The 18,742-nt window shown below is 41.3% G+C and overlaps 1 protein-coding gene across 2 annotated transcripts in view; it reads left to right on the top strand.

Annotated features, from left to right (window-relative positions):
* inip (ints3 and nabp interacting protein) overlaps window positions 1-18,742 on the top strand; it is an 82,709-nt gene that overhangs the window by 41,075 nt on the left and 22,892 nt on the right. The gene's annotated exons all lie outside the window — the stretch shown is intronic.

Genomic DNA, 18,742 nt, shown 5'->3' with positions numbered 1-18,742 from the left:
TTAATGCTCCAGATATGCCTTCTCTTTCTCCTCTGCATCTGACCCTATCCACATATCCTCCTATTCTTGTCTCCCTCTTGTGTTTATCCGGTTTCCCCTTGAATGTATCTATGCTATTTGCCTCAATCACTCCATTTGGTAGCGAGTTCCACATTCTAACCAGTTTCTGGGTAAAGAAGCTCTTCCTGGATTCCCTATTGGATGTATTAGTGGTGATCTGATATTAAAGCTCCTAGTTTTGGACTCTCCCAGAAGTGGAAACGCCTTTATCTTTAAAGCCCTTTCATAATCTTAAGATCTCTATTGGGTCACCCCTCAGCCTTTTCTTTTCTGGAAAAAAAAAGTATCCCAGTCTATTTGTTAAAAATATTGTGTGACCCAACTTAAAGCCTTGTACAAAACTGAAGAACTATCCATTTTAAGGAGCAACAGATTTGAGTACCTCTAGTATTCTGTGAAAAAGGAATTCTGTTTTACAGGTTTACAACATGAGAAATTATCCAAGTGCTTTGAACACAAATTGAACAAAACTTTTAAGAAAACCACAGTAAAAATGAAGGCAAATCCCACTCGGCTAAGTCAGTTTCTTAACACTAGATCCAGAGTAAACACATCAGAGTTCTGACAAAAGGTCATTGAACTGAAATGTTAACTGTTTTTCTCTGCACAGATAGTGTCAGACCTGCTGAATATTTTCAGACTTTTCTGTTTTTATTTCAGATTTCCAACATCTGTATTTTGCTTTAATATTCATTTCATTATCAAATGATTTGTGTTACGTGGGTACAGCACAAAGGAACTTTTTTTTTGTAACTGTTCAAGTGACTGTACCCATTTTATTTTGCCTAGTTTATTTAGCTTGTCTATGATTTGAATAGCTGAGTTCTCAGTGGGAAGGTGAGTTCACGTTCCTTTGTTGCCAATTGTATATGCTTTCTCTTGGGCATCAGGTGTTTGTGGTTCATTATAGATTTAAAAAGTATTGTGAGCCTTCAAGCAGAACACAGCATATTAATTATCTCAGAGCCCAGCATGCATCCATGGTACAAAAGGCTGATTATTTCAGTGACGAGTTGAATTATTATTTCCAGGTATTGTGTCCACCCAATTTATTGGTGTGATTCATTAAAATGCTGATGCAATTGCCTACCATTTATGATGTTTTAAATAGTACAATAAAACTACTTAGTTACTGCATTGGATTTTCAAAAATTGTTTCATGTATCCAACCTCTGAACCCATTGGTTTGTATCTTGTTTGTACTTCCCTATAAAAATAGCATTTCAGCAGTTCCTCGCATTTCTTTCAGAAATAGAGCTTCTGAAAGACAAAGTTGTGACAATGAAAACAAAAATTCTCAAGCTGTTTGATATGAACATGTGGGTTTAGCTTAGATTGTGAGAGTTTAGAACTACATGGCCAGGGATTTGTTGGCTGATGATATTAGAGAAGATAACTAGTGTAGGTAGGTGGTAGGGAATATGGGATTAGTGAAGGGTTAGTATAAATGGGTGGTTGTTGGTCGGCACAGACTCGGTGGGCCGAAGGGCCTGTTTCAGTGCTGTATCTCTAAATAAAAATAAAATAAATAAATCCTTATTCCATAGTCTGAGAAGACCCATGGGAAATGAGCTAGTATGGAAATAAATGTGGAGTGAAGGTTTTTTTTTGTGCTAAGTGGCATTTAAGATGAATATCCTTACTAATTGATTTTTTTTCTGTTTCTCCTCTTGGGCTCTATCTTCTTTACCAGAGCTGAAAAACTTCTTAGAGATTTGTATTGACATGAGAAAAGATACTAAAAAACCTTGTTTGAACTTTTATAGATTGGGAGGCTTAACTGTGAAGTTTCATAACAGCAGATGTTTATAGAGCAACAGACAGTTCCAAGTTACCCAATTGTAGACTATATTGTTGGTCATGTCAATCAATCTACCTTTGTAAAGGCTGTTCCCACAACCTTTGTAAATGTGTTACGACCTCAGTGAGACCGTTAACGTTAAAATATGAGATATGAAACCCAGCCCAATTTAAAGAATTACTTGACAAGATTTCATGTTTTAAGACATCTTCTAACAACTAAACTGAAAGAAATCGCCAGCACTTGGTAAGTAGCTGATACCCCAGATTGCAAAGAAAGTTATTTTCTTTAATTATTAAAATACTTGAAAACCTCACACCTCACTTGTACGTTACACAGTCCTTTTTGATGGTGAAATCCTTTGTGGTTAAAAGTCCCAAACTGCTTCCAGTTGCAATGAGCTACATCTCCCAGACTATTTCAAAAGTCAATCTTCTCTTCAAGCACTTCTGACCTGAATGTCCATGAATAAGGCATTTCCTAGTGACCCTGCTGGTCGTCGTCTTCTCCACAAGATTCAACTTTTAAAACAGGTTCAAGTCTTTGCCATCTTTTACTGTAACAGGCTTCCGAGAGCAGGTGTCTTCCCTCTCACAGCTGTAACCATTGGTTTCTTCTTTTACAGCCTGCTGTGAGGCTGCAACCGCTGATTTCCCTTCTTCCAGCCTGCCTTACTGCCACAACCATTTATTTCTTCTCTTACAGCCTGTTTGCCTTCAGAAAGTCTGTTAAGTTTATTTGGCCTCAGAAGTCAATGGCTTCTTGTATTGCTGCAAAATGCAGAGTCTAGCAATCTGGTTTCACAAAGCCACTTGGGCCTGTCCATTATTCCTAGGTGCTAATAGCTGCCTGGTACATTTTCCAAATTACTGATTCCTTGTTTTACGATCCAAAGGTTTGGGAGGGCAAAACCCATCATTCTTCAGGTGTTAGTCCTGCAGTCTCTCTTTCAGAAGAATGTCTTTGATATGTGTTCTCTGTTGTCCTGGTAACCTTTCACAGAGTGGGAGGTGAGGTCACCTGACCTTCCAGACTCCATCTTAAACTTTTAAAACTCACAGTTTTAAAAACATAAATCATGTTACAAGATCCAGCATTCATAACAAATGAAAAGAAAGACAAGCATGCATATACATACTGCCTTTCATGACTTCTGGACATCCCAAAGACAGAAATGTCTTTACTGTTGTAATGTAGGAAAGACCGCAACCAATTTGCATACAGCAAACTCCCACAAACAGCAATGTGATGACCAGGTCATTGATACTTAGTGATTTTGGTTTCACCACTGGGTAGTGCGAACACGTTTTCTAATTGGCCTTTAGATGTTAAAATGGTACAATTTCTGAGTTGGGGCAAAATCTGCAATGCTCCCTAGTTTGACAGAGGAGTAGAGCCTTCACTTGGGGGGGAAAAGTTTGGATGTTATCTGATCTCTTACCTTGGCTGATTTATTTTGAATATAATTTATTCAGCTACAAAGCAAATTCAAGTTAGGAATTGGCAAATCTTTTGAAATGTATGCAGTATAGACAAAATACAGGAACATAGGGGCCTTCAAGCAAAATCTTCAGTTCAGATTTGTATCCAGTGGGTTAGGAACAGAATAGCTGTATGGGTAGGCAGCATCTTGCAGCCAAGTGCTAATGCTTAGTGGTAGATATACAGTGTCAGTAAAGGCTGCATGTAATACAACACCTAAAATTGATCCACTTAATGATTCTGAATGATCCATTTGTTTTTGCTGTATTACTTGCTAGTTTCTTTAAACTTCACCCATGTAAAATAACCCTTTCCCAATGCTAACCTGCTCCAGCAGTTAATTAGAATGAAAGTGTGCTGGATATGAAACCCCTCCCCCTCCCCATACCCTGTACCTTACATTCCATATAGCATGCCTGAGATTAATCAAGGGAAACAAATCTACATCCTATCCAAAGCATCAGATATTTTGTGCAGTAATGTTGCAGGGGTAATTTAAACCTAACACTCCTATTGAGACACTGATGGGATTCTGGGAGGCACTGATTTTACACTCCAACCAATCTTACTATCCATTGAAGTCAATGGAGAGTAATATTGGGGGCGTAAAACCATCAGTCCACCCAAATAGGATTTCCACCCAGCAAGCTTGGTTTAAATTACCACCCCCGTCCCCCGCCCAATGTATTCATTTTATTTATTTTCTATTTCATCTCAATGGAGTTAAGAGAATGGCATTACCATACTAATGAAAACTGTTCATGATGTGAGAAACATGAGGTTGTTCCGATGAAACCACAGTAAGGCTGTTTTTGGAGGTATATAATCTTCCTGCACTATGCTTTCTGGTTGCCTGTTCGTGTAAGCCCTAGTGAGTGGTCTGTGGGCCTGATCATAAACACAAGGCAATCATCTGGTCCTTGTATCAGCCCAAAGAGTGTGTGATCTTGGGAGAACAATCCCATCCATATGAGCATTAAAGTTTGGTCCTGCTTGCTGAATTGTTAAAAAGATTTTCAAAATAAAAGGGAAAGCCATTTGCTTAATAAATTAATTTCCTTTAGAAAGAAAAAAGACTTGCTTTTATGATGGCGCCTTTCACTATTTCTGGACATCCCAAAACTCTTTACAGCCAATGAAGGTGATGTTAATCTGCATATAGATTGGGCAAATCAAATTAGTCACAATACTGCAGAGGAGGAATTCATGGAATGTATATGGGATGGTTTTCTGGGATGGAGGAACCAACTAAAGAACAGGCCATCCTAGACTGGGTATTGTGTAATGAGAGGAATAATTGACAATATAGTTGTGCGGGACCCCTTGGGAATGAGCGACCATAATATGATAGAATTCTTCATCAACGTGGAGAGTGACGTAGTGGATTCTGAGACTAGGGTCCTGAATCTTAATAAAGGAAACTGAAGGTATGAGGCGCGAGCTGACTATGATGGATTGGGCAACATTACTTAAAGGGATGACGGTGGATAAGCAATGGCAAACATTCAAAGAGTGCATGGATAGAGAGTAGATTGATGGGACAGTAACTGACACAATTGCATAAAATAAAACTTCTAATGTATTTGGCTTATACATTTTTTTTTACATTAGTCTGACCAATAGTGGCGAGATTCATCAATGGATGCCTTAAAAAGTTGTAGTAAAGCACTTTATGGTATTTTGTGAAGTGAAGTTACTTTTAAAACATTTTCATAAGATCAGGAAGAGGCCATTCAATTGGATCATGGCTGATCTGTACCTTACTCCATCTACCCAGCTTGGTTCTGCAACCCTAAATACAGCTGCCCAGGGAAAAAAATTATCAATCTCAGTTTTTAAAATCTTCATTTGCACCCCCAGGCTCAACCAGTTTTTGGGGCAGACAATTGCAGATTTGTCTACAAAATTGCAGTTCAAAAGTAATCCTTTAGTTATAAACACACTTTGGCAGTTACCGAAAATGTGGTATTGTGCTACATAATATCTTTTTACTTTAAGTCGAGTGACTTTTTAAAATTAATCATTTAGTGTTATCCATGTACAGTAACAAAATCTCCACCTCAGTGTCAATCCAACTTATGAAGTGTAGTCATATGGGATCCCCAAGATCATGAATCCCCAGATGGCCATAATGAGCTCCTTATCTGAAGCACGATACTAACATCACGCCCTGAGAACCACCATTGTCTTTTTCCTGCTGAATCTTGTTCAGTATTAATTTGACATGGTTCCCCATAATAACGTAACTTATTAAACAGTAAATCATCTAAGATCTTATTTGGAGGAATGAATGTCGGTCAGGACTCCAGGGATAACTCCCCTGCTCTTCCATCGTGAAAAATAGCTGCAGTGAGGCAAAAGTTGTCTCTATTATATCCATGGCAAGAGCAGAAAAAGACACGCTTTATAAAATATGCTTTTCACTGATGTACTAAATCATTGTATTTGTCCAGAAGATATGCAGAGGTTATTACTCAGCCTTGTTGGCTCTGTAATGCCAATTCATATACATCTTGTAAATAGATCAATCACACTGTTACCATGGAATCACTATTCATTATTGGATCAAGCCAAAGTGTAGCACACTTTACTTCTCTTAACCAGCTGTGTCTCAGTTGTTAGCACATTCAGAAGGTTGTGGGTTCAAGACCCGCTCTAGAGACTTGAGCACGTAACTGAGGGAGCGCTACACTGTCTGAGGTGCTGTCTGCCCTCTCAGGTGGACGTAAAAGATCCATTTGGAACTACTTCGAAGAAGAGCAGAGGAGTTCTCCCTGGTGTCCGGGCCAATATTTTTCCCTCAATCTACTTTACTAAACCAGATTATCAAATTGGAGTTTGTGGGAGCTTGCTGTGTGAAACGTGACCACTGCCTTTCCTACAATGCAGGGGGCACTACACGTCAAAAGTACTTCATTAGTTGTAAAGTGTTTTGGGACATCAGGAAAGGTGTTATATGAATACAAGCTAATTTTCCACCTCCTTTTGTATGTTGTATTTATATACTTCAAAAGCTACACTCAGAACATTTGCACAAACTCAGTGCCAGAATTAACTGCTCTTTACCAATATACTACTACCATATAAATCTTTCCCAATCACGGGTATTAGAGATTTTGTTTTTAATTGATGCTTGTGCATTTTTGTCTGAGACAAGTGAATTGCAGCAACGATGATTTCATGTTTCATTCAGCAGATGGTAACTGCAGAATTATCAAGGTCAAAGTTTTGAAACCTGAGATTGAGAGAAACAGTGACAGATTGTAAACCCGTTGAAATGGATACAGCTGGGACATTTTTGTATTTATTTACAATACAGGAAAAGGTTTTTTTTTGAAAAACAGTAACCTTTACTGAAAAAGAATTTAGTAGATCTTAAACTGAATTATAAATGCAGTCTTTTTAAGAACAGCCTTACTGTATCTAAGGCTGCACCATTTTATATTTTATATGCATAACTCTAAATCTTGCCATAAGCTTCATACTGTAAACTAGAAACATAACATTAAGAAATAGGAGCAGGAGTAGGCCATTCGGCCCCTCAAGCCTGCCCCGCCATTCAATAGGATCATGGCTGATCTGCCCCAGACCTCAACTCCTCTTTCGTGCCAGCTCCTCATAGCCCTCAACTCCCCGATATTTCAAAAATCTATCTACCTCCTCTTCAAATACTTTGTGATCTAGCCTCCACAACTCTCTGGGGTAGACAATTCCAGACATTCACTACCCTCTCAGAGAAGAAATTCCTTCGCATCTCCGTTTTAAATGAGTGTCCCTTTATTCTGTAACTATGGCCCTAGTTCAGGATTCCCCCACTAGTGGAAACATCTTTTCAACATCTACCCTGTCAAACCCCCTCAGAATCTTGTACGTTTCAATAAGATCACCCCTCATTCTTCTAAACTCTAATGAATAAAGGCCTAACCTGTTTAGCCGTTCTTGTTAAGTCAACCCCTTCATTCCAGGAATCAGCTTAGTGAATCTCTTTTGAACTGCCTCCAATGCCAGTATATCCTTGCTTAAATACAGGGACCAAAACTGTATGCAGTACTCCAGGTGCGGCCTCACCAACACCCTGAACAGTTGTAACAAGACTTCCCTATTTTTAAACTCCAACCCCCTAGCAAAAAAGGCCAAAATTCCATTTGCCTTCTTAATTACTTGCTGCACCTGCATGCTAACTTATTGTGTTTCATGCACAAGAACACCCAGATCCCTCTGTGCTGTACTTTTTTGAAGTCTCTCTCCATTTAAATAATAGTTTGCCTTTTGATTCTTCCTACCAAAGTGCATGATCTCACACTTTCCTACTTTAAACTCCATCTACCAAGTTTTGCCCACTCACTCAACCTATCTATATTCCCTTGCAATGTCCTCATCACAACATGCCCTCCCACCTATTTTTGTATCATCAGCAAATTTGGATATATTATATAGGGATGTTTGATCTTTTTCAGTTGGAAGTCAAATACTCGTAAAAGCCATGTAGAAATTCAAACCCTCTCCTGCCTACTTTTCCTCCTCGCCCCATCTTCCACCTCTTCCCATCCTTTCTCCTCTCTCACTCCCTCCTTCCCCAACCCCCTACCTCACCGCTTGCATTTATATAGTGCTTTTAATGTAGTAATACGTCCATAGGAGCATTATCCAACAAAATATGATCCTGAGCCATATGAGCTATTGGGATAGATGACCCAAAAACTTTGTTAGAGGTAGATTTTAAGAAGCTTTTCAAAGGAGAGGAGAGAGGCAGAGAGGTTTAGGGAGCTTCAGGCTTAGGCAGCTGAACGCATGGCTAGCAATGGTGGAATGATGAAAATTGGGAATGCTCAAGAAGTTAGAATTGGAGGGGTGGCGATATCACAGAATTATAGAATTGTTACAGCATAGAAGGAGGTCGTTCCGCCCATCATGTCTGCACTGGCTCTCCAAGTGAGCAATTCACTTAGTGCCATTTCCCCACCTTCTTCCCATATGAAGGCTGTAGGGCTGGAAGTGGTTATAGAGATAAACTGGGGCAAGGCCATTGAGGGATTGGAAAATGAGGATAGGAATTTAAAAAATCTTGTAAGATAATTTGTAATTGTAAAAGTTAGTTATAAAATCTAATCAATAAATTGCTTTTTTATGTATGCTTGCATCTTTGTGTTAGGAATGAATTGATATTGTTATGACCAAGTGAGAAAGGTGTCTAGGGTTCCCTTCAGCCTTCACCTGATCTTACTGCAACAGGGTTTTATTTTAAACACACCGTGTTTTTAACTCCCCCTTGGTGAATCCTTGTTCACCGCTTTCCAATTATAAGGCAAACAAATGAGAACAAACAGGCTTTCTTAGGTTTAAAGACGAAAGGTGAAATTTTATTAAACTTGGTCTTAAACTCTAATTCGGTTGATGCCTATGGATACACGACGCACCCACGCTAACATGCATATGTGATACACACATGCAGATAGAGACAGAAAAGACCAGAAGAAATAAAGTGGAAAGGTTTGAGGCAATATCTGAAGAGTTGTTGTTAGGTATCTTCGAGCTCACTGTAGAGTCCTTGATTGTAGGTAATTCTTGCTTGGAGCCCAGTATTCTTCTAAAACCTTATTCACTGTAGGAGACTTTTCTCTCTTGGGATTCATGTGTCTCCAGTGGTTTTTGGATTCCGTGAGAAAGAGATGGGAGCAGGACAGGAGAGGCTGTGGCAAGCCAGCCAGATGAGGTCTTTTCAATCCAGGAGCAAACCGCTTTCTGCCAGTTCAAACACTGTCTCTACAATTTAAAACTCTCAGTTCAAACTCTGCAATAGCCAGCTGCCATGTGACTAACTGGTCTGACCACGTCTGTTTGTGTATTGAATTGGGGCAGAGAGTGGCTCCTTTGTCTGTTAATATACAAAAATGTCTTTCCGGCCAAGGACCTGGCAATTGCTTGTAACAGGCCTTCTCTTCCCAGCAACAATTTGAAATTTAATGTCCATGTGGTGAAATTAACGTGCCTCATTCTTGGCAGGTGGGAGCCTGCATAACAATATGTAATCTCTAAGATTAAGTTCAAGACTATCCATGCAACTATCGCAGCATTCTCCAACTCTAATTGGGCATATTTCTGGAGGTTTCATCACATAATTTCCTGCCCCAAACCGTCCTCTGCAAACTGCCTTTTCCCATCTCCAATATCTTTATAACTAAGATTCATAGAGATTCATAGAAAGATACAGCACTGAAACAGGCTCTTTGGCCCACCGAGTCTGTGCCGACCATCAGCCACCCATTTATACTAATCCTACATTAACCCCATATTCCCTACCACATCCCCACAATTCTTCTACCACCTACCTACACAAGGGGCAATTTACAATGGCCAATTTACCTATCAACCTGCAAGTCTTTGGCTGTAGAAGGAAACCAGAGCACCCGGTGGAAACCCACACGGTCACAGGGAGAACTTGCAAACTCCACACAGGCAGTATCCAGAACTGAACCTGGGTCGCTGGAGCTGTGAGGCTGCTGTGCTGCCCCACCCCCCCCCCGCCCACCTTCCCCCACCCCGGAACAAAAGTGTTCAAAGAAAATTTTGCAAAAACTTCTATTTTCTCCCAGGTTTTCTTGTAGCAGTGTCCAAAAGATTGATCTTTAATTCCTGCAGACTCCTGGAAAATCCTGGAGGATTGGCAACCTTAAATCTGACCTAATGATTACTTTGTTGACATCAGTCAACAGCTACCTTTTGCTCAGGCTGTGTGCATTCCACTTTCAAGACTGCCATCATCATCCCCTCTTCAAAAAATCCTCTCCTCAACTCCTCTGCCCTCTCCAACTATTTTTTTATTTGGCTTGGTGGCTGTCCCTTTACATCTAGTCACAATGTACAGAGTTTAAAGCCAAGTACCAATATTTAAAAAAAAAGTTCCAGCCATTTCAATACATGTGCTACAAGGTTGCTTCAAACAGATTTTTCCAACCGCAGGTTGGAGGTGGGGGTGGGGGGGGGGGGGGGAACAGAGTTAGTATTGAACAAATGTGCGCTGCACCTTTTGTTCAGTTAAATGCATGATGGTGGATTACTTTTGGATCTGTGTGTCAGTGACGGAAAGAAAAACACCCACGGCATCGGTGAGAGGGTACACACCTGCTGGATCCATTCATTAAGCTGAATTGGAAGAAAATAATCGAACTGATTGAAATATTCATAGTAAAACATAAGGTAGACTAGGTAGCTCCTATAGGCAGAAATGACTGAGTATTATATGGCACAGAAGACCATTTGGCCCATTGTGCCTGTGCTGGGCTCTTTGAAAGAGCTATCTAATTAGTCCCACTCCTCCGCCCTTTTCCCAAAGCCCTACAAATGTTTTCTTCTTAAAGTATTTATCCAATTCTCTTTGAAAGCTATTATTGAATCTACTTCCACCACCCTTTCAAGTGGTGCATTCCAGATCACAACAACTTGCTGTGTAAGAACACTTCTCATCTCATCTCTGGTTCTTTTGCAACTGTGTCCTCTGGTTACAGGCCCTTCTACCACTGAAAGCAGTTTCTCCTTATTTACTCTCAAAGCCCTCCATTAAATCTCCCTTAACTTTTATCCTTAGAATAGAGAGGATTACCTATATAAGAATAGCTTAACATTAGATTTAGACTCATTGCTTACCCACTAAAGGAGTTAGATAATAAAGTTTCTGCTAAAATATATAATTATATTATATCTTAGAACAATTGCTTGTTCATTAATTGGTTAATAAACTACTTAATATTTAACACCTAAGATAAAGTCTCAAATTATGGTCTATCATTTTTAAGATTGGATAGATCTGAGGCACAGGATAAATTTCAGTAGCTTAAAAATAATAAGGTTTTCTGTCCATTATCTCAGTACATTGACGAAAGCTAACTAGATCTCGAAGCTAAGGTAGCACTTCTCAAAGGTTGGACTCACTCATGAGAGTGTTCTAAGTGTGAGAACTGAAATAACCCAGAGTAAGAAGGGTAGAGAGGATCCAAAATGTAACAAGTAACCAGTGACTCCTCCCTGACCGCTCCATGATTTTTAACACAGTTGACCACTCCAGCTGCCTCCACCACTCTCCTCCTCCAAGGGCATCACCATTGCTAGATTCCAACAGCTCCGACAATATCTTCTCATTGCACCTAAATGGTCACCTTAGGAAGCTTTCAGGTTCCATCCTTAGCCCTCTCCCATTCCTTATCTTGATGCTGCCTCCCACAAATATCATCCATAGTCATGGAATCTTCTATATGTATGCTGCCAACACCCAGTCCCCCCACCCCCACCACCCTTGATTCCATGACTGCCATTGCACTTTGAGACTGCTTGTTCAACATCCAGTTGAGCAAGAATTTCCTCTGACTTAACATCAGCAAGACTGAAGCCACTCTGTTCCACTCCCACCAAAGATGTCATATCCTGGGTGCCACTTTTATCTCCCTTCCTGGCTATTACTGTGTGCTGTACTTCCAATCCCAATTTTCTTTCCCTCCTCAAGACAATATATTTTCGTCCTCACAGCATCAATTGTCTATGCCTTTACCTTAACTCCGTCATTGCTAATCTTCTCATCCACACCTCAGTTTGGCATTTCAATGCTCTCCTTGGTGACCTCTCAAGCTCTAACCTACACAAACTAATTTAGAACTCCACAACTGGCATCCTATACTGCACTAAGTCTCTATCCCTATCCCCATGTCCTCAATGTCCATCCACTGCGTCTTCATCTCCCAACACATTGAGTTCAAAATCCGTTTCTTTGTTTACAAGGAGTCCCACCCCACCTCTTCAACCTCCTCCTGCCCTACCCACCAGGATGTGCCCTTGGGTTTTCCAACAATGGCCTCCTTTGCCATCTCTTTGCCCCACTTGCAGTGGCAAAAATTTCACATATCTTGGACCCTATGCCAGACAAATTCCCCCTCTGACTTGCTATCTTTCTCAACCTTCAAAAGCACCCTCAAAACCTACCTCACTGGCCTTGTCTTCAGTCACTCCATGAAGTTTTCTACTAGTGGTCCAGATCTGTTCTTGCTTCTGTGAAGCACCTTTGAATATGTCGCAACATTAACGGTGCAATGCAAATAAAGATTCCTGCTATTTATTATATTGTCCCAATACAAAGGTGTGACACATCCCAGACTTAATAATACATGTACCCTTATTATTACACATTGTCCAAAAGCACACTGGTATATAAGTAAGGTGGGCTGCTTTTTTTCAAATGATCACAAAGTAGTGGTGAATGTGAGTAGAATACATTAATTAAGAGTAATGAAAAAGAAACGCTTACATTTATATTGCGCCTTTCATAACCTCAGGACATGCCAAAGTACTTTACAACCAATTAAGTACTTTTGTATAGTTACTGTTATAATGTAGGAAACACAACAGGCAATTTGCACACAGAAAGCGCCCACAAACAGCAATGTGATAATGACTAGATAATTTGTTGGTTCTGGGACAAATATTGGCTAAGACACTGGGACCCTTCCCCCCCGCCCCAATCCTCTTCAGAAAAGGCCATGGGATCTTTAAAGTCCACTTGAAAGGGCAGACAGGGCCTCAGTTTAACATCTGATCTGAAAGACAGCAGCTTCAACGATGCGGCACTTGTTCGGTGCTGTACTGGGAGTGTCCAAGTAGATGCTCAAGTCTCTGGAATAGCACTTGAACCCACAACTTTCTGACTCAGAGACAAGAGTGCTACTCACTGAGCTACAGCTGAAAAACATCTTTAAGCAGGGAGTTCCCACTTGTACTTTTAGATTTTGCACAGAAATTCTGCATAGTTACAAAGAAGATGAAAATAAATATCCATTATGTACAGGACAAAGAAACATTAAAAATTGGGTGAGTTGATGTTTTAGACAAGCAACGTAAGCTACCGGTATTATTTCTGAGTATACCGAAACTAAAAAGTATTAGCAGTTAGTATTTCTTAAGTGGCACTACGAAATTCAAATCTTTTACATCATCCTGCCAAAATACTCTTGTTAGGCAAGGGTATTAAGGTTTGTAGAACCAAGGCTGGTTGATGGAATTAAGATACAGGTCAGCGTGATCTAATTAAATGGCCTATTTTTGTTTCTATGTTCCCTTGATCTTGATTTTCTGTACAAAGACAGCTGTGCAGGCCCTGACCATCCTTCTGACTTCTTGCGGTTTAAGCAGGAAGTATTAGAGGGCAGTTTAAAAAATGACTGCCTTTGAACAGAGTGAGAGGATCAGAGAACCAGCTGATAACTCTTATACTGTCACATGCCGATCAGCCCCACTGTAAACACAAGCATAAAATCTAGCTGCCGCCAGAAGGCTTGCTACATGCATTCATTACTTGTTTTTTTTTAATTTGATAAGATAATCCTAAACTATTGATCCATCCTTGAATTAGAATGGTTTAATATTACAGGATATACCTTTTGGCTATTTTAAACCAAGGTCTGCCTGTTTAGGTGATTATAAAAGATCCCATGGGAAAGAAAGAAAAAAATTGTATTTATATCGCACCTTTCATGACCTCAGGACATCCCAAAGTGCTTGACAACCAGTGATGTACTTTTGAAATGTACTCACCATTGTAATGTAGGAAAAGCAGCAGCCAATTTGCACAAGGCAAGATCCCGCAAATAGCAATGAGATAATGACCAGTTAACTTATTCTTTTAATGATGTTGTTGTCCCAGAGCAACTCCCCTGTTCTACTCATGGGCGTTCTCCTGGTGTCCGAATCAACATTCTGCCTTTCAAATAGAATAAATGGTCATCAATCATTCAATGGCTATGAAGCACTTTGGGAGGTTTTGAGAGCATGAAAAGACATTGTATAAACACAAGTTCTTTCTTACACCACTCTAATAATGGTCGACTGGTAATAGATGGAGTAGATTTCCTCTGCTCTATTTCTGCTGACCTCCAGAGTCTGTTAAGAAACTGGGGGGAAAATTGCACAATTAGAGGTTAACAGTTATAATACTTTAAGTGTCAACAAGGTCTTGTGCTTGTGGCCCACAACACTTGCTTGTTGCTTGAACTGGCTTACTTCAGTTGGGCAAGTTCAATTACTTTAAGTGGGGAATGTTAAGACAGTATCAAATAGGATGTAGCAAGGCGTGCCGCTTTTAAAGAGACAAATACTCATGTTGATTCACCCTAAACAAACTGTATTTCTAACTAGTCAGTTACAGAGTGAGATTGATCATTCTGGTGAAAACTATGGCCCAGACTGGTCCCACCCTTCTCCTGGCAGTAGAGTCATAGAGTCTTTGAGGCACAAAAGGAGGCCATTCAGCCCACAAAGTACAGAGCAATCCAGTCAATCCCATTCCCCTGCTCTATCCACATGCCCCTGCAAGTTTTCACTTGAGTGCTCATCTAATTTCCATTTGAAATCATTGATCGTTTCCGCTTCCACCAGGTCATTACTGATCATCGCTGTGTATAAAAGTTCTTCCTCACGTCCCCCTGCATCCGTTGCCCAAAACTTTAAATCTGTGTCCCCTAGTACTTGTACCATCAGCCAATTGAATAGCTTGTCTTTGTCTACCTTATCTAAACCTGTCAAAATCTTGCAGCAGCTGTGGAGAAAGAAACAGTTAACATTTCAGGTCTGCGACCTTTCACAGAATCAAAGAATAATACAGTGCAGAAGAGGCCCTTCAGCCCATCGAGTCTGCACCGATGCATTAAAGACACCTGACCTGTCTACCTAATCCTATCTGCCAGCACTTGGCCCATAGCCTTGAATGTTATGACATGCCAAGTGCTCATCCAGGTACTTTTTAAAGGATGTGAGGCAACCCGCCTCTGCCACCCTCCCAGGCAGTGCATTCCAGACCGCCCTCTGGGTAAAAAAGTTCTTCCTCAAATCCCCCTTAAACCTCCTGTCCCTCACCTTAAACTTGTGTCCCCTCGTAACTGACCCTTCAACTAAAGGGAACATCTGCTCCCTATCCACCCTGTCCATGCCCCTCATAATCTCGTACACCTCGATCAGGTCACCCCTCAGTCTTCTCTGCTCCAGCAAAAACAACCCAAGCCTATCCAACCTCTCTTCATAGCTTAAATGTTCCATCCCAGGCAACATCCTGGTGAATCACCTCCGCACCCCCTCCAGTGCAATCACATCCTTCCTATAATGTGGCGACCAGAATGCACACAGTACTCCAGCTGTGGCCTTACCAAAGTTCAGTACAACTCCAACATGACCTGCCTGCTTTTGTAATCTATGCCTCGATTGATAAAGGCAAGTGTCCAATATGCCTTTTTCACCACCCTATTAACCTGCGTTTCTGCCTTCAGAGATCTATGGACAAACACACCAAGGTCTCTTTGTTCCTCGGAACTTCCCAGTGTCAGGCCATTCATTGAATACTTCCGTGTCACATTACTCCTTCCAAAGTGTATCACCTCACACTTTTCAGGGTTAAATTCCATCTGCCACTTTTCTGCCCATTTGACCGTCCCGTCTATATCTTCCTGTAACCCAAGACACTCCACCTCGCTGTTAACCACTCGGCCAATCTTTGTGTCATCTGCGATCTTACTGATCCTACCCCCCACATAGTCATCTATGTCGATTATATAAATGAGAAACAATAGGGGACCCTGCACAGATCCCTGTGGTACGCCACTGGACACTGGCTTCCAGTCACTAAAACAGCCGTCTGTCATCACTCTCTGTCTCCTACAGCTAAGCCAATTTTGAATCCACCTTATCAAGTTACCCTGTATCCCATGTGCATTTGCTTTCTTGATAAGTCTCCCATGTGGGACCTTGTCAAAGGCTTTGCTGAAATCCATGTAAACTACATCAACTGCACTACCCTCATCTACACACCTGGTCACATGCTCAAAAAATTCAATCAAATTTGTTAGGCATGATCTCCCTCTGACAAAGCCATGCTGACTATTCCTAATCAAATTTTGCCTCTCCAAGTGGAGATAGATTCTCTCCTTCAGAATTTTCTCCAATAATTTCCCTACCACTGACTCACTGGTCTGGAGTTCCCTGGCTTATCTCTACAACCTTTCTTAAATAGTGGGACCACATTAGCTATTCTCCAGTCCTCTGGCACCTCCTCCGTGGCCAGAGAGGAATTAAAAATTTGGGTCAGAGCCCCTGCAATCTCCACCCTCGCCTCCCACAGCATCCTGGGACACAAATCGTCCGGACTTGGAGATTTGTCCACTTTTAAGCCTGCCAAAACCTCCAATACCTTGTCACTCCCTATGACAATTTGCGCAAGAACCTCACAGTCTCTCTCTCTGAGTTCCATATCTACATCTTCATTCTCTTGGGTGAAGACAGATGTGAAGTATTCGTTCAACACCCTACCAATGTCCTCTGGCTCCACCCACAGATTTCCCCCTTGTTCCCTAATGGGTCCTACTCTTTCCCTGTTATCCTTTTCCCATTGATATACTTATAGAATATCTTGGGATTTCCCCTACTTTTACCAGCCAGAGCTTTCTCATATCCCCTCTTTGCTCTCCTAATTGCTTTCTTAAGCTCCATCCTACACTTTCTGTATTCCACTAATGCTTCCGTTTATTTGCTCTCCTTGTATTTGCTAAAAGCCTCTCTTTTCCTTCTCATCGTACCCTGAATGTTTCTGGTCATCCATGGTTCTCTGGGCTTGTTGCTCCTACCTATTACCCTAGAAGGAACATGTTGGGCCTGTACCCTCCCCATTTCCTTTTTGAATGCCCCCCACTGCTCTTCTGTAGATTTCCCGACAAGTAACTCTTTCCAGTCTACCTTGGCCAGATCCTGCCTTATTTTACTAAAATTCACTCTCCCCCAATCCAAAACCTTTTTTTGCAACTTGTCTATTTCTTTCTCCATAACAAGCTTAAATTGTACCATGTTGTGGTCGCTATCACCAAAATGATCCCCCACCAACATATCAACCACCTGTCCGGCTTCATTCCCCAGAATTAGGTCCAGCACTGCACCCTCCCTTGTTGGATCCTCTACATATTGAGCTAAAAAGTTCTCCTGTATACATTTTAAAAACTCCACTCCATCTAAGCCCTTAACACAATGACTATCCCAATTAACATTGGGAAAGTTGAAATCACCTAATTACCCTATTATTATTTTTACACACCTCTGCGAATTGCGCACATATTTGCTCCTCAATTTCCCGCTGACTATCTGGGGGTCTATAATAAACACCTAGCAATGTGGCTGTCCCTTTTTTATTCCTAAACTCTATCTATAAAGCTTCATTTGATGCCCCCTCCAAGATATCATCTCTCCTTCCTGCAGTAACTGACTCCTTAACTAATATTGCAATGCCCCCTCCTCTTTTACCCCCTCCTCTATCTCGCCTGAAGATTCTATATCCCGGGATATTGAGGTGCCAATCCTGCCCCTCCCTCAACCATGTCCCCGTGATGGCTACTATATCACAATTCCACGTGTCAATCCTTGCCCTTAACTCATCCGTTTTACCTGTAATACTCCTGGCATTAAAGTAGAGGCCTTCCATCTGGTCTTACTCCCTTGAAACTTACTTTCGCTGTATTCCCTCTGACTTGTTTGCTTTCCTGTGTTTAGCTGTGTCCCGATTCTGCTAGGAGTCTGTGTCCCCTCCCCCTGCCAAATTAGTTTAAACTCCTCCCAACAGCACTAGCAAACCCGCCAGCAAGGATGTTAGTCCCCCTCTGGTTCAGATGTAGACCGTCCCGCTTGTACAGGTCCCAGCTTCCCCAGAAACAGTCCCAGTGGTCCAGGAATATAATACCCTCCCTCCTGCGCCAACTCTTAAGCCACGCATTCATCTGTGCTATTCTCCTATTTCTCTACTCGCTAGCACGTGGCAGTGGGAGTAATCCAGAGATTACAACCTGAGAGGTCCTGCTTTTTAGTCTACTGCCTAACTCCCTGAATTCTTGATGCAAGACCTCATCCCTCTTTCTACCTATGTCATTGGTACCAACATGTACCATGACCTTTCATCAGAACTGTTTCTCTCTCCACAGATGCTGCCAGACCTGTTGAGTATTTCCAGCACTTTCTGGTTGTTTTTCAGATTTCCAGCATCCACAGTATTTTGCTTTTATTTAGATTACTGTCATAATCTTGTACATCTTTAATATATTGCCATTCCTTCACTGTCGCTGGATCAAAATCCTGGAACTCCCTCCCTAATAGCACTGTGGGTGTACCCGCACCAAATGGACTGCAGCAGTTCAAGAAGGCGGCTCACCACCACCTTCTCAAGGGCAATTAGGAATGGGCAACAAATGCTGGCCTTGTCAGCGACGCCCACGTCACATGAAACCAATAAAAAAAAATCGATGCGCATGTAACCCAGGTCCCTCTGTCCCTACACACTCTTTAGTCTATATTGCTTCTCCCTATCCCTTCTGCCGAAATGCATCACCTCACACT

This window comes from Heterodontus francisci, chromosome 4, assembly GCF_036365525.1.
Source record: "Heterodontus francisci isolate sHetFra1 chromosome 4, sHetFra1.hap1, whole genome shotgun sequence".
Classification (NCBI taxonomy): domain Eukaryota; kingdom Metazoa; phylum Chordata; class Chondrichthyes; order Heterodontiformes; family Heterodontidae; genus Heterodontus; species Heterodontus francisci.
The sequence above is the reverse complement of the archived record's forward strand: the minus strand, read 5'-3'. Positions and strand labels throughout refer to the sequence as shown.